Source organism: Bufo bufo, chromosome 3 (assembly GCF_905171765.1).
Source record: "Bufo bufo chromosome 3, aBufBuf1.1, whole genome shotgun sequence".
NCBI lineage: Eukaryota > Metazoa > Chordata > Amphibia > Anura > Bufonidae > Bufo > Bufo bufo.
In genome coordinates this window covers 503,246,257-503,262,142 of record NC_053391.1, presented here as the reverse complement: position 1 = coordinate 503,262,142, position 15,886 = coordinate 503,246,257, and positions in this window count along the sequence as shown.

Sequence of the window (15,886 nt, the reverse complement as noted above, 5' to 3'; positions counted from 1 at the left end):
ACTTATGGGATGGAATTTTCAGTACTGGAGTATAGCACAGGTGACTACGTAAGTATCTTTCTTTCTATAGGCAGAGGAGATTCAGGCACATAACTAAAATTGCAGTGGGGGGGTCAGATAACCCCTGTAATTGCATATGCAAATAATCAGATCTTGTCCCATATTCCATACATGCACACATATCACAATAAAACATACCATATTCATCTGATATACAGTACTATGCAAAAGTTTTAGGCAGGTGTGGAAATATGCTGCAAAGTTAGAATGCTTTCAAAAATAGAAGTATTAAAGGTTGATGGAGTTTGTATGTTCTCTCCGTGTTTGCGTAGGTTTCCTCCAGTTACTCTGATTTCCTCCCACACTCCAAAAAAGACATACTGATAGGGAACTTAGATTGTGAGCCCCATTGTGGAGAGCTTGACAGTGGCGTGCCTAGGGTGTTTGGCACCCGGTGTGGGTCCTTTCTCTGGCACCCCCCACCAATATTTTCAAAAATTGTACCCCCTTACAGTAGTATTGCCCTCATTGTACAACCTTCACAGTAGTTTTGTCCAGATAATTGCCCTCTCATGGTAGTTATGCCAATATTGTGCCCCTTCAAGGTAGTTATGCCTTCACTGTACAACTTTTACAGTAGTTATGCCCACATTGTGCCCCTTTAAAGTACTTATCCCTTCATTGTGCACCCTTCACAGTTGTAATGCCCTTTTTGTGCCTCCCTTACAGTAGTTATGCCCTCTCTGTGCCCATTTCAAAGTAGTAATGCCCTCTCTGTGCCCCTTCAGAGTAGTTATGCCCCCACTAAAAGTAATAATGCCCTCTGTGCCCCTTCATAGTAATAATGCCCACTCAGTGCCCCATAACAGTTATGCCCACCTACTTTACAAGAGTAATGCTCTCTGTACCCCCTTCACAGTAGTAATGCCATCTGTGCTCCCTTAATAGTAGTAATGCCCATTGTGTCCCCTTCATAGTAATAATGCCCACTGTGCCTCCTTCTCAGTAGTAATGCCCATTGTGCCCACTACATAATTATAATGCCTATTGTATCCCATTTATAGTAATAATGCCCATTGCGCCCCCTAATACTAGTAATGCCCTTCGTAGTAGTATTGCCCTCTGTGCCCACTTTGTAGTAGTAGTATTGCCCTCTGTGCACCCTTTGCAGTAATTTTGCCCTCTCTGCCCCCACCATGGTAGAAATGCCCTCTGTTAAATAAATAAAAAACATAGTACCTACTCACCTTGTCCCGCTCCTGAAGCTCACAGTCCTCTCTCCCTTACAGACACAGATCGCTCTGTAGCACTGTGTCGGCGGAGCTTATGCAGATTTCCGGGCTACAGGCTCCGCCCACACAGTCCGGGAGCGCGATCTGTGCCTGCACGCTGAATGGTGGAGCGGGGAGAAGTCTTCCTGCTTCACTATTCAGTGCGGGAGAGACAGAGCGCAGGGAGCTGAGTGACAGGACCACAGCTCCCTGTGCTCCTGCAATGAACGCTTCCATCTATATTGATGGAAGCGCTCATTGCTTCTAGGCTCTGGCACCACTTGAGAGTCGGCACCCGGGGCAGAGCGCCCCCGCATCACGCCACTGCAGCTTGATACTAATGTATGTAAAGCGCTGTGGAATATTTTAGCGTTATATGCGTAAAATCAATAACATTTTTATCAAGTAACAAAATGCCAAGCGAAGAGAGAAATCTAAATAAAATCAAGATTTGGTGTCACCACCATTTGCCTTTCAGACAAAATCACATTTCTAGGTACACTTGCACACTGTTTTTAATGGAACTCAGCAGGTAGGTTGTTCCAAACATCTTGGAGAACTAACCCAAGACCTCTTGTGGATGTAGGATTGCTCAGATCCTTCTATTTCTTCATGTAATCCCAAACAGACTTGATGATGCTAAAATCAGGGTTTTGTGGGGGACATATCAGTTCCAAGATTCCTTGTTCTACTTTACGCTGAAGATAACTCTTAATGACATTGGCTGTATGTTTGGAGTTATTGTCCTGCTGCAGAATAAAGTTGAAGCCAATCAGATGCCTCCCTGATAGTATTGCATGATGGATATGTATCTATCTGAAGTATATTTCTCAGCATTGAGGACACCATTAATCCTGACCAAATCCCCAACTCCATTTCCTGAAATGCAGCCCGAAACTTGAAAGGAATCTGTACCATTCTTCACTGTTGCCTGCAGACACTTATTATTGCAAACAAACTGCCTGTGTGAACACTGTCCGATAGGTGCCAAGGTCAGACTCACAGCCTCCTCACTCCTCCCATTGTATTAGTGATTTTACTTTGGAGGTATGTGGGAGTTTGGCTGTGAGTTGGACCTTGGCACCTATCAGACAGTGTTCACACACTATAGGTAGGTTAGCGGTAGGTCCCGAGCTACACTGAGATACCTTGAAGGGGTGGGCGTGCTCCAATATGTTCCTGACAGGAATATATTGGCTGAAATCTCATTTTTTAACATCAGTGTGAGGGTTTAGCCTTGTATTGTCAGTGGCATACTATTGTGGTGCACCATTTGCAGTGATCTATTTACTCTTATATTTTCATCCACATATTATTTCATCTTGTGTAGGATGCCTTTGTGGTACATGTGGTCCGCTGCCGGCATCCTCCATTGTATGCATTTTGCTGGGGATTGCAGTTAGCAACGGATCACATGTGGAGGATCTGCTCCCCCGGTTATAAATACGCTACATTATTTGGCGTTTGAGCATTTCCTCCCAGTTAGGCCACTCTATTCTGTGATTTTTTTTCTGCCTTCTGCTGCAGACAAATATTTTAAATTTTGACTCATCAGTCCAGAGCACCTGCTGCCATTTTTCTCTACTCCAGTTCCTATGTTTTTGTGCTTAGTTATGTTGCAGGTTATTTTATAACCTATAAATTTCAATTGAAATTCCGGCTGGAAAATCGCAAAAACAAACATAACAGCAATAGTGGTGGTTAGTCATCCAGTTCTCCCTCAGGCACAGGGCTGTCCTATACATCATCCTGGTCACCTAGTTACTATTTTTGCAAGCTAATCGTATACTTCCGTATAAATCTATTATTCACACCAAGTCATAAATTTGGTCATAAGGGCACCTATAACAAAAATTATCATAATCACAGTATACATCTCCATGTCACTCAATTGATATCAAACAGCATCCATATATATGGATCTTGTTACAGAAGAAACAATAACCAGATCAGTCAGGTGTCTGGGCATAAAAGGACCCACAGAGTATTCACCATAGTTGGTAACACTTGGGCGACTGGTAACCACTGCACCAAAAGTTATGTGCAACTGTAACCCTAGGAGACTGGACACAAAAACTCATCACTGTCCGCTCAGAGGATAACACACAGAAACAATCTGTAATAATACTCATAGTTCATGGCCAGCAACCAATGGCGCAATTAGAACTGACTAGGCCCCACAGCAAATTTTTTAATGGGCCCCTATCTCCTTTGATCCCCTTAAAGCAGACCTCAGACAGACCTAGGAGTAGGAGCACCATACTCACAACTCCCTGGGCTCAGAAAATCTGAAAATAAATCAATTTGTCCTCCTCCTGGCCCCTTTTCTGAGTTTTGGCCCCGTAGAAGCCACTTCCCCTGCTTCCATGATAGCTACCCCATGCCAGCAACATCACCATCACAAAAATTATACTGCCAAAAATGGATATATATATATATTATGAAAATTGCAACACCAAGAAGAACAAGCCATAAGGTTATGCAAATCGAGGAAGTAGCAGGTGTCGCTAAAATCTGCAAATTATCAAATTTTCAAGCACCAAACTGCAATATGTAGGAGAAGCATAAAAGAAAGAGTGATGGCAATGTTGAAACCTCCAAAATAGGATCAAGTAGTGAGGGATGATTCTGTGATGGCTCCTATTCTTCGACATGCCAGACCGCAAACTGAGAAGGACAGAATGCTTGAACTGAAACAGCTTGGCTTATCATCCCTAGCAGATCGCTATGGGCCTAGGCCAAGATGTCAGCACTGTTCAACATTGCATGTTCCGGTTATTGGGAGAACAATGGTGAACTGGAATGACAGCAAGAGGTGCACAGAAGTGATTCTCTGCATAGATGTATTGTCTGATTAGAAGAATGGAGCGGTAGTGATCCATTTTGTACTGCCAGTGAAATTGGGTATCACATCCAAAGCCTAGGGTGGAAAACAGAGTCTACAAAAACCATCAGCAGGCGTATGCACATTATTGGGTGACAAGCCAGATGTCCAACTACAGGTGTTCCACTGACCTCACGTCACCTTTCTCAAAGTTACGGTGCACAGCAAGATGACAGTGGAAGCTGTAATGGAGGTCTATCTTCTTCAGAGATGAGTCCCACTTTTGTCTCTGAAGCAATAATAGCTGGAGATTGATCTGGAGGCCACATGGTTAATGCCATGAAGAAGGCTTCACAAGGGAACATCATACTGGTCAGACTCTGGGGATTGAGATGGCAAAATGTACGGTAAAATGTACGGTAGCCGGAACGCCTCTAGACTTCATTCACACTAGCAACTCGTTGTTGGACTGATTTGGTCATGGAACCAGTGGTATGTCCATCATTTGCATACCATTAACATATCTATTGATCCTGTGATTTCCATAATTCCATGACTATTCCTTCTTGGTGTTGTAATTTCAATGTTAAGGAGCGTAAATAGATGCAAGCACTGCTCTTTTGAGGTCTGTCCACAGATTTTCAATGATGTTCAGATCAGAAGACTGCTAGGACCATGGTAAAACCTTCAGCCTGTGCCTTTTGAGGTAGTCTATTGTGGATTTTGAGCTGTGTTTAGGATATTTACCCATGTGTAGAAGTCATCCTCTTTTCAACTTCCGCTTTTTTTTTTTTAAAGTTGGCGTTATGTTTGCTTCCAGAATTTGCTGGAATTTCATTAAATCCATTCAATCCAACCCAAAGTTGGTCTTTGTGATGGATCAAAACATTACACAATTTGGTGATTAAAGACTAATGGGATCATTTATCAAACTGGTGTAAAGTAGAACTGGCTTAGTTGCCCATAGTAACCAATCAGATTCCACCTTTCATTTTTGACAGCTCCTTTGGAAAATAAAAGGTGGAATCTGATTGGTTGCTATGGGCAACTAAGCCAGTTCTACTTTACACCAGTTTGATAAATGACCCCATATATTTTTAATCATAAAAAGGTAGTGTGCTGCAGTTTACTATCGTTTGAGCTATATCGGGGCTCAGAGGGTGGAGCCTGACACTGCCAGCACCTTTGGATATTTTTAAAGGACGCTTTTCCTTATTGAGACTAAAAAGGGACCTCCATCAATTAGCCATCCTCTTGGTAGCTCTGGCTATCTCTGGATGACCTAGTACATCCATGCATTACACAAATATCGCCTACTGATTTCAATAAGCAATCAATAAGTAATCGCCCAAAATTGCCAACTGATTTCAATAAGCAACTAATGCATTAGTTCTGCTATAATAGAGATTATCAGTAAATTACAGATGGCCCCAATAACAGTATGTCTTCTTTATTTTAGGGGACCATTACAATAAAAAGGGACTATTAAAAGCAGAAACCTTTTTAATGTTTGAATGTGAATGTTAAAGGGGTTGTTTTATTACAGCCATTGGTGGCATATCATTAGGATATGCCCACAATGTCCATTTGGTGGGAATCACAGGAGTTGGAACAATCTGGCAGAGGTACAAGGAAAATTATGTGCCACTTAATTTCCTTCCAGCTCCGCTTTCTACAATTGACCATAATGACCATAGCGGAGTCATCAAGACACAAAGTTACATGCCACTTTTCTAGTGCCCTTTGCTCCAGGGGTCACAGCGGTCCACCTGGACATTGGTTGCACATCCTAAAATAAGCCACCAATGGCTGTAATGACACAGTCCCCTTTATTAGCAAGACAAAGTGACATACACCATTCACAAAAAGCTATGGATATTTAGCTTGTGGGTGAATTTCAGGATGAACCTAAAATGCACTCTAACCTTTACAAGTGAACTTAATGTGACCTTCTCTAAACCTTTGAATGCACATGTCCAGCTGTTCAATGTTTCAGTATTTTTTGCACAACTTGATGTTCTCTAACAAGGAGCTTAACGGCAAAATTCACAACAGGTGTTTGATCCATGAATTTCCTAATAAGTTTCCTGGTTCAATTAGAATTGATATTTAAACAGTCGCCCTCACAATGCTGTTCACATTTTGACATCATGAGACCAAGACGACACCTAACAATTGATCGACAGTACCTCCCCAGTGCGAAGCTTCAAGCAGGAAGTTCTCAAACGGAAGTGGCCACTGAGCATAGAGTGTCATCAGCAGGTTGCAACAGAGATACAAATTGACTGGAAGAGTCACAGAGAGGCATAGAAGTGGACATCCTTTGGCCACATCCCACACTGATGACAGCTTCATTGTGAACAATGCCCTGCGGAATCGGATGATGAATGCCATACAACTCCAGGCACATTTAAGGGAGCTGAGAAACACCCGTTTACATCAGCGTGGTCTGCGTGCTAGACGACCTGACCACACCACCAGGCACATGCGTCATCGTCTTGCATCATTGTCATCAACAGTGGGCCTCAGTGCTGTTCACTGATGCAAGTCGATGCACACTGAGCAGAAGGATGGCACCAAAAATGTTGGAGCTGTCAAGAAGATTACTATGCATCAGCCACTGTTGTTAAAAGACAAGCCTTTGGTGGTGGTGGTGTTGTTATAGTGTGGGCAGGTGTATCAAGGCCACATGACAAGTTATTGAGACCTAAACTTTTTTTGTGGGGTATACCCATCACTGTAGCGTGAACTTTTTACGTTTTCCATAAATTTCACCCGAAAGCCAAATATCCCTAACTTTTTGTGAGTAGTGTATCTTTAATCCCAACCTACAGCTGGAATGTAGAAAGACTGTGCATTATCATTCCAAAGAGATCATCTCTTGAAAGACAACATCTGTTCTAACATATGCTGTAAATTTCCTATCATTTGGCATTTACATGGCATGGAACAGATGATTAAATATTCTATATTTTCAAGTTAGATATGCAAAAGAAGGATTTGTGTGTAAAATAATCATCATCAAATAAAGTGCAATTAGACACAAAAATATGTATGGTAATGGTATGATGATAGAAATGAAACCCACAGCATGCTACTCAGCAGCACGGCAACATACTAAGAAAGGCATAGCAGTGTGACAAAACATTATATACCTGGGAAACCTGAATATCCAGTACTGAAAAAACAAAAGGAAAGGCAAGCGCGTAAAAAAAATAGAAAGAAAATGAAGACAATAATAACAAACCATAAAATGCTGTCTACTAATGAGATCTACACCTAGCTATAGGTGTAGGGGACAGACATGGTGGGTATTTTCCATCTGAGAATAGCGAGAAGAACCTGCATGCATGTGTTACTGGCTAACCATGCATGCAGGTTTTGAAACCATGAATTTATTGTAACTTGCAGATTTTATAATTTTTTTTCATCTTGGACCAACAGCAATGAGTTAACAGCACAGTCCCATTTTTGAACCTAGATAAGCTGTACTGCTATCATAATTGTACTGATTTTCAGAAGTACCTGGAAGAAGGTGTATAGCTTTTCAGATAATGGATACTTATTGCACTGGACCAATTTACTAGTTCTTGAGTTCAATTGCTATTTCCTAGAGAAATAGTATGGTTCGTGAGGATATGTCTTCTTTCATGGATATACTATTATGTTATCATCAAGAACAGATAGGGAAAGGTTCAAGAAGTCACCTGATATTTAAACCTTACGTATGGCGGTACTGAGACAGCAGCTGTCTATGCACCTTCGATAACAGAAAAGGTTTATTACTAACCTAACTCTATCTATCTCATGCCAGCTCTCACATTTACTGCTCAGTAGGAATAAGGTAAGGACACATTCCAGCTAGTGCAATGTTTTTTTTTTTTGGCAGGGTCTCCACCTTAACCCTACTTTTCTTGCCAAAAATATTAGAATATTTTTGAGGATTTTAGTGTCTTTTTACTGGACTTTTTTTTTTTACTGGACTAATTTTTTGTTGTTGTCAGGTTATAAACATACGAAAGGCCCCAATACTTCATAATTGATATGTGGCTACTTAAGAAGTTCTTGATTACTGAGACATTACTGTAGCAGGCCAAAGTTTCAACATCTTTCATAACTTTTGTGAAATTCTAATTGTTGAAGAGTTTATGAATTTGAGGATGAGGATCATCAAACATTCCTGCCTATAGTTTTTCTCAGTCCAGGGAATGATCGAGGGTACTTTTGGATATCTATTTTGCTGCCCAAGAAATAAAATAAAAAAGGGTTTACAGGATTTTTAATTTTGATGACGGTCCTCAGGATAGTAAGAGAAATACCACTGCAGACTCAGGGTGAACATGCAAGTAAAATTATTTGATTGTGTCATATCCGCCAGTGAATACATAGGTAGATGCGGAAGAATGCCTGTTTTTGTGACTCCAAATCTTAGCGTTTTGGTCAATTCAGGCCTTGGCCACCTAAGTCACAGGAGAAAGTCAGGAATGAGTCGGGAGGACCCCCGTGGCACAGGGGAGGCTGTAGGCCAGTGTCAGGTCCTCAGGATAGGTCATCAATATCAGATTCTCTTGGGTCCAACACCCATCTGCATTGCACAAGGAACCCACGTCCCCACTTGTGAGCTCTCCATGCTGTCTCTGGAACCTCTTCTGTACACGTTTAGTGTAAGTGCAGAAGAGAATCAGTCCAGGGACCCCACAGAAAGTGATGCAATGGGTGAATCATGTCACTGCCGCTATTTTGCACCCTATGGATGCAGTGACTAAGGATCCTAGGGGTTTACATAGCTTAACCTCTTTAAACGCACCTGCCTTTTAATATTCTAGAAGTCCCCCTCATGGTGCCAAAACAGCTCTGACTCAACAAGACATGGACCATGGTTTCCAGTAGTATCTGCTATCAAGATATTAGCAGCAGAACCTTTAAAGAGGAGCTGTAATCTTTCCTGACGTGTCTGTTTTAGTAATTACTTGCATCATTCTTGTAATAATTCATATGATTCTATAACGTGTCATTGCTTTATTATTCCTACTAGAAGATATAAAATTACTAGCAGTTTGCAATGAAGTACTAGATCAGGGATCAGGAACCTCCGGCACTCCAGCTGTTCTGAAAGTACAACTCCAAGAATCCTCCTTTCACTTTTATGGGAGTTACAAGAACAGCCAAGAAACTGTGCATGCTGGAAGTTGTAGTTTCACAGCAGCTGGAGTGCAGAAGGGTGCAAATCCCTGGACTAGATGGACGTTACCAGTTGGGGGTGTGCCCCTGCATAGTCTGACACCATCCAATCACTGCTGCCAGTATCAAACTGTGCAGGGACACACTCCCAACTGGTGACACCCATCTGGACCTTCATTGCCAACTGCCAGTAATTCATTTATAGGAATGACACAACATAAGAGTCATAAGAACAGATTCCCCAGAATTGTTATTACATGGGAAGTGCAAGTAGTTACTAAACCTGACAGGAGAGGGGACAGGTCCTCTAAGTTGTGGAGTAGAACCTTCATGGATCAGAATTGTTTTCTAGCCCATCCCATAGATCGGGAATGCTCAACCTGCGGCCCTCAAGCTGTTGTAAAACTACAACTCCCATCATGCTCGGCTGTAGGGTGATAGCTGTAGGCTTTCCAGGCATGCTGGGAGTTGTAGCTTTGCAACAGCTGGAGGGCCACAGGTTGGGCATCCCTGCCATAGATGTTCAGTTGGATTGAGAGATCAGGATTTTGGAGGTCAACACCTTGAACTCTTTGTCATGTTCTTCAGGACAGTATCTGCGGTGTTATAGGGCGTATTATACTACTGAATAAGGCCATTAGGGGTGTACTCAGTCCGTAATAATGTTTAGATGCATAAGATGCCCCATGTGCAGAGTTATTTTCCCCTAAAACAGAGATCAGGAACCTCCGGCACTCCAGCTGTTCTGAAACTACAAGTCCCAGAATCCTCCTTTCACTTCTATAGGAGTTACAAGAACAGCCGAGTAGGTGTGCATGCTGGGAGTTGTAGTTTTACAGCAGCTGGAGTGCTGAAGGTTGCTGATCCCTGCTCCAAGAGTTTTACTCTCGGACTTGTATAGGCTCTGGCATGAGACCTAAAAACTTTGTTCATGCAGCATTTTTCCTAGTTTTTTTTTTGTAACAAATTGTGTAGAGAGAAAAAATAAATAAATAAAAACTTTCTAAGGTCCAGACTAGTATATAGCAGGTCTAGCCTGCCCATTCCTTACCAATGTGGTCATTTCCTTATTTCAAAAAGTTTATGTAAAGTCAAAGGTATGGGAGGAACAACTGTAAAAAATAAATAAATAAATAAAAAAATAAAAATCCAGTTAAACACAATAAATAAAATATGGTGTGAACAGTGCCCAACACATTCAGGTTGTCAGAAGATTTGTGATCCCTACAAGAAAGAGGAAACGGTTTCTTAGTTTAGTGCATTCCAAAAAAAAAATAAAAAAAAAAATCTCGAATTCCAAAAATTCTAGTTAAAATCTTAGTCCATTTTTATGCTGATTTATGACTTGGTAATAACAGTCAATTCCCTTTAAGTGGCGAGATCATAAATGAGGCACCTCTAATAAACAGACGTTTACAAGTAAAATAAATAATGCGAATGGCACCGGGCAACATAAACCTACAAATAAGAGACTTCAGGTGCAAAGCTTTCCACACCATACAGCCACCCACAGACCAGGATACTATTAATCCTCGGCACGTCAGAATAACCAGTAGCCTTAGAAATGAACTTCCTGCTGAAAGTACCAAATTTATTGATCTCACGTTGTTTTTGTTGGAAGGCATTTGGAATAAGCGTAAAACACATCACATGATGCCGTCAGAGATTTCGGAGGGCGACGTCGACTTGCTGACCTTTACTTTTTATATGTCTGCTTTAAGACTTGAGACAAATGTTCAGAACAGGAAACGATGGTTTGTTAATAAGCCAGGTAAATAATTTCCTAGACTTCTGGTGGGAAACTTGGCAGTGGCGAGATTTTGACCTCAGTGGAAGGTAACTTTCCAGAACAGACACATCCTGAACGCAGGCTATTCGTTTCAAGTGAGGCACATCAACACTCGGACACAAATGGCTTCACCGCATTCCTGGGTGTCACTTGCTAGACTTTTAGCGAGCAAGTCAAGTGGTTCAATCAGTCAGGAACTGGAAGGAGAGGAATTTGGACATTTACACTAAGATTTGACATCAGTCACACTATATACACAGATGGATTAACTTCCTAAATCCGTTTGGCAGGGTTTATATAAAAGGGTACAAACATTATTTTTTTTATGGAAAAAAAATATGAACTAAGTAATATAGTAGAAATTAGGAATTTGGACTCATTTTGCAAGTTCAGGTAGAAAGAGGAGTTAAATAATTCCGTGGGTAGCAGAAGCTATAGCTACCCTTAGGGTACTTTCACACTAGCGGTTTTCTTTTCCGGGACCGAGTTCTGTCCTAGGGGCTCTATACCGGAAAACAACTGATCGGTTTCATCCCCATGCATTGTGAATGGAGAGCAATCCGTTCAGGATGCATCAGGATGTCTTCAGTTCAGGCTTTTTGACTTTTTAGGACGGAGATAATACAGCAGCATGCTGCGGTTTTATCTCCGTCCAAAATTCCGGAACACTTGCCGGAATGCCGAGTCCGGCATTAATTTACATTGAATTGTATTAGTGCCGCATTGCCGGGTCAGTCCTTCCAGTCTGCGCATTCACAGACCTTTAAAAATGTGAAGAAGAAAAAATAGAAACTAATCCGTTTGTCCGTATGAAAAACGGACAGACAGATCCGTTCTTGCAATGCATTTGTGAGACAGATCCGCATCCGGATCCATCTACAAATGCTGTCCGTTTGCCGAATACAGCAGGCAGTTCCCGCGACGGAACGGCTTGCCGGATCACTCTGACGCAGGTGTAAAAGTAGCCTTATATGCTGTACCATGAACAGCTAAAAATGTGGTTCCCCCCACTATATAACCTAAGGCAGGCATCGTAAAACTGCGGCCCTCCAGCTGTTGTAAAACTACAACTCCCACAATGCCCTGCTGTAGGCTGATACCTGTAGGCTGTTCGGGCATGCTGGGAGTTGTAGTTTTGCAACAGCTGGAGGGCCGCAGTTTGAGGATGCCTGACCTAAGGTCTAAATTATCCTAGCCTGGGATTACAACCTGAGCACAAGCATAAGCCTCATCCTCTCGCCAAACTGCTTGCGAGAGATTCAGACTCACAAATGCGTTGTGGGTTCTAACCCCAGGCTGGGATCACGTGCCCAACGTACAGCACATGATTCCGGAAGTGGTGGCCGCACAGGATCGCATCTCAGATAATCCCTTTAAGCGCTACTATTTGGGGATGGTGTGGGAGTAGTTCTCAACAGGAACAGTTTGACAGTGTAACACCACATCTATAGACATCTATGGGGCTCTACTGTAGCTCTGTAGGGCACCAATGAATGCAAAGCAATAGGAATAAAAGAAAATTATGGCAAATTCAATAGGATTTTTCATTAAGGAGCTAGTTGAGTAATAGGCCATCCTCTCAAGAACCATGCAGCAACACAGAGTGCCTATGGTCCCCTAGTACACCGCTCTGCCATGTACATGAAGCCTAAGGGTACATTCAACTGTAGCAAATCATTCTGGGACCATCCAATTCATCCGATTGGGGCTTGGAGAGAAAAAAATAAAAATAAAATCAATGCACAAAGTGCTATGTAAAGAATGGAATTTTTAGTTGTTGAAGAGTGTGCACCAAATCTGTCCTGCTAATAAACCCAGAGGAAGAGAGTGAAATACCTTTGAACGCAATGACAGCGCTGTAGAGGAGGCGCACATGCAGTATTTTGTACCTTTTTTTTTTGTAAAACTGACAAAATATTTTCCTGTTTGTGTTAAATACTAAATACCTAATACATCAGCAACCTTCAGCACTCTGGCTGTTGCGAAACTACAACTCCCAACATGCATTCTTGATTCTATGAACTCTCATAGAAGTGAATAGAGCATGCTGGGAGTTGTAGTTTCTTAACAGCTGAAGTGCCGGTGGTTGCACATGCTGGGTAGACAGTCTTCAAAAAGGCCATAATCAACCTGAAAACTTCAGTTCTCACATAAAATGTGAACATAAATCATAATTCTAAGTAACAAAATACTACTACTATCTAAAACTATTTTTAAGCACTTTCAGAAAATGAACACTCACCCCTGTCCACCTGGGCTCACTTTGGGGTCACAACACACGGCCCTCCAGCTTCTGCTTCTCCCAGGAGTGCTTTTGCAGTGAGCCTCACTGGGATGACCCTCCCAAGCTGCAACTTACTTGGTCTCCCTTCCCCCAACCAGAATAGTCCCCACCATTATATTTTAGAGCCCTCAGTGATCTATCTAATAAACAGGGACACCCTTGTCAGAATGGGAGAAGGGAACTGCTGCAGAAAACAACCATAGGACGAAGGGAAGGGCAGTTCTGATGAACTAAGGCTTAGGCCCCTTTTACACTGGCGAGAATTCCACATGGGTGCAATGTGTGAGTTGAGCGCATTGCACCCGCACCCATTCGCTTCAATGGGGCTGTGTACATGAGCGGTGATTTTCACGCATCACTCGTGCGCTGCGTGAAAAATCGCAGCATGCTCTATATTGTGCGTTTTTCACGCAACGCAAGCCCCATAAAAGTGAATGGGGCTGCGTGAAAATCGCAAGCAAGTGCGGATGCGGTGCGATTTTCACGCATGGTTGCTAGGAGACGATCGGGATGGGGACCCAATCGTTATTATTTTCACTTATAACATGTACAGAATGCATAGTACAATAGGGCTGGAGGGGTTAAAAATAATAAACAAATTTAACTCACCCCATCCCACTTGGTCGCGTAGCGGATCTCCTCTTCTTTCTACATTCCTCAGGACCTGGCTAAAGGACCTTTGATGACGTCACTGCGCTCATCACATGGTCCATCACCATGGTGATGGATCATGTGATGAGCGCAGTGACAAAGGTCCTTTAGAATGTAGAAAGAAGAGGAGATCCGCTACGCAACCAAGTGGATGGGGTGAGTTAAATTTGTTTATTATTTTTAACCCCTCAATGGACATTTTACTATGCATTCTGTATTAAGAATGCTATTATTTTCCCTTATAAAAATGTTAGAAGGGAAAATAATAAAATCTACAGAACACCTAACCCAAACCCGAACTTCTGTGAAGAAGTCCGGGTTCGGGTCTGGGTACCAAACATGCCGATCTTTCTCACGCACGTGCAAAACGCATAAACACTTTGCACTCGCACGGAAAATCACGCATTTTCCCGCAACGCACTCGCATCTTGTCCGGCCCTCACACGCGACGCCCGTGTGAAAGAGGCCTTAGAGAAGGGAAGCTACTGCACACGTGTGTCCACCACTGCCTGATTGAGAAGGTGGACAAGGAAGAATCACCAGGGCACTGTACCCTGACTCTTAATATATTTCTAGTGTAGGAATATACATTTACAGAATTTTTGTACCAATGTAAATATAGGTTTTAAAGTGTCAATTTGAATATGTTAGTGTTAAAATTCTGCCTGCACAAATGGCTACAAGCTGCTGCACACCCAAGCCTAGCTCCGCTGAAGCCAACGCATGCAGCAAATCGCAAACCCGCGGCTGCTCCGACAGTGCCGATTTAGGCTTTGCAATATTTTTGCACAGAACTGCAGTTTTTACAGTTCTAGTTTGGTCGGCTAAAACGATTGTTCATAGTTAAAATTTCAACCAACGAATGTTCAATTTAGTTGATCATCTTTAGACTAATGTGTATGGGCCACCTTTAAGCCCAACAGTCCTCATAAGTCTAGCAGGGAACAGCCTCCCGGAGCTCTCTGGATCCAGCACTGCCGGAAACTACCCGAATGCCTGCCGGCCCTATTAACTATAATGGGGACCGGTGGAATCAGCTGGACAAATACTGCTGCGTTTTAGTATGGCGAATTCTCAGCCTATTGATCTTTACCGGTCCCCAGTGGACATTCAGGCAGCCTCCGGCAATGCTGGATCCAGAGAGCTCCGTTCCCTGCCAGATCTCTGAAACTAACCTTAATAACCGATTCATGGAGGTTTTATTTCAAACTTTACTATACAGCCACGTTTAGTTATTACCTGAGGTTTTCTTTTGCCCTTTGCCCATTAGTGTGACTATAGCAGGTGAAATGGCCTTTCCAATTATGTAAAACCTCTCAATCCAATTGTATCCTCAACGTCCTTATCGTCCGGGTGTATTCTTATAGTGCAAGTTTCAGTCACATTTTATCTTTTTTTCTTTGAAAATATTTTAAAAAAATCCAAATGGAGTCGTTTGTAAGCAGCATAGTATTGACTCGGGGATAAATCATCGACACTAGTCTCTTTAAGGAGGACCAGGGTAATCAGTCAAGTGGTCCTCGGGAGAGACGGCATGCAGTAGTACCACTTCTATACTTACTCTATTTACAGCTCATTCTAGTCAAACCATTTCTTCATTGTTTCCCAGTTTTTCCCGCTCAGGGAATGAGCTTGGGTTAAAGCACCGTTTTACAGGGCCGGTCCCCAAGTACCTCTACAAGCCATAAATCGGGGATTTCATTCAATTCAATGTATCAGTAGCTGTTACTTGCATTTTCTCCAATATTATCTCAGATTTCTAAGTGAGGCTTTTTATGTTAGTAAAGGTATCAGATCCATGCGGGTCCATAATCCATATATATTTAGTATCAGAATTGGCATGAGATTTTAGTAGTGAAATGCAGGAGATAGCAGGAACATATTTT